The sequence below is a fragment of the Arachis ipaensis genome, chromosome B1 (genome assembly GCF_059453495.1).
Source record: "Arachis ipaensis isolate K30076 ecotype BB chromosome B1, ASM5945349v1, whole genome shotgun sequence".
Classification (NCBI taxonomy): domain Eukaryota; kingdom Viridiplantae; phylum Streptophyta; class Magnoliopsida; order Fabales; family Fabaceae; genus Arachis; species Arachis ipaensis.
The window spans coordinates 43,806,526-43,807,654 of NC_142436.1; the positions used below are offsets into that span (position 1 = coordinate 43,806,526).

General features: G+C 36.6%; 1 non-coding gene across 1 annotated transcript; it reads right to left on the bottom strand.

The window, feature by feature from the left end:
- Nucleotides 1–798: 798 nt before the first annotated feature.
- Nucleotides 799–907, bottom strand: LOC148576377 (small nucleolar RNA R71). Its single transcript, XR_015903872.1, has one exon. It is a non-coding gene; the product is annotated as a small nucleolar RNA R71 (small nucleolar RNA).
- Between the last annotated feature and the right edge of the window lie 222 nt (nucleotides 908–1,129).

Genomic DNA, 1,129 nt, shown 5'->3' on the forward strand with positions numbered 1-1,129 from the left:
TAAATTTCAAATCTTTTTAATTAATTAGCTTCTATTTTCGAATTTAATAAATAAATAAAAAATAAAAACAAAAATATTTTAATTCTTGTTTCTCTTTTACTTCTAATTTTCAAAATTCCTCATCTCTTTATTCGAATTCTTTTCTCTCTTCTTCTATCTTCATTCTTCTTTCTTTTATCCCTCACATCTCACTGGGAATTCTCTGTCCTCTGGCATAGAAGCTTCCTTTCTTGTTATATCTGTGTTTTCTTGTTTATGACCAGGAACAGGGATAAAGAGCCTCTCTTTAATCTTGATCCTGAACTTGAGAGAACTTTAAGGAGGAGCTTACAACAAATTAAAGCAAAACACTCCAGAAGAAACCTTTAAAAAATTTTCGAATAGGAAGGTGAAGACATGGCATCCAAGCCTAATCATGAAGGAGGGGCAAGAAAGGTTCCTGGTGACTTCACCATGCCTACCTCTGATTTCTATGGCAGAAGCATCTATGTACATGCCATTGGAGCTAACAACTTTGAGCTTAAGCCTCAGATAGTCTCTCTTTTGCAACAAAATTGTAAGTTCCATGGACTTCCACTAGAAGATCCACACCAATTCCTGTCAAAATTCTTGTAGATTTGTGACACTGTTAAGACCAATGGAGTGGATTCTGAGAACTACAGACTTATGCTCTTTTTCTTTGCTGTTAGAGACAAAGCTAAAATATGGTTGGATTCTCAACCTAAAGAGAGCCTAGACTATTGGGAGAAGCTAGTCAATGCTTTTTTGGCCAAATTCTTCCCTCTTCAAAAGATGAGCAAAATCAGAGTAAAAGTTCAAACCTTCAGACAAAAAGAAGATGAATCCCTCTATGAAGCTTGGAAAAGATACAAGCAACTGATCAGGAGATGTCCTCCTGACATGCTCTCAGAATGGTCTATCCTAGGAATTTTCTATGATGGTCTGTCTGAGATGTCAAAAATATCATTGGACAGCTCTACAGGTGGATCACTCCACTTGAAGAAAATGCTGCAGAAGCAAGAGAACTCATTGAGATGGTTGCAAACAACCAATTCATGTCTACTTCTAAGAAAAAACCTGTGAACAATGGGATCCCTCAGAAGAAAGGAGTTCTTGAAGTTGACACTCT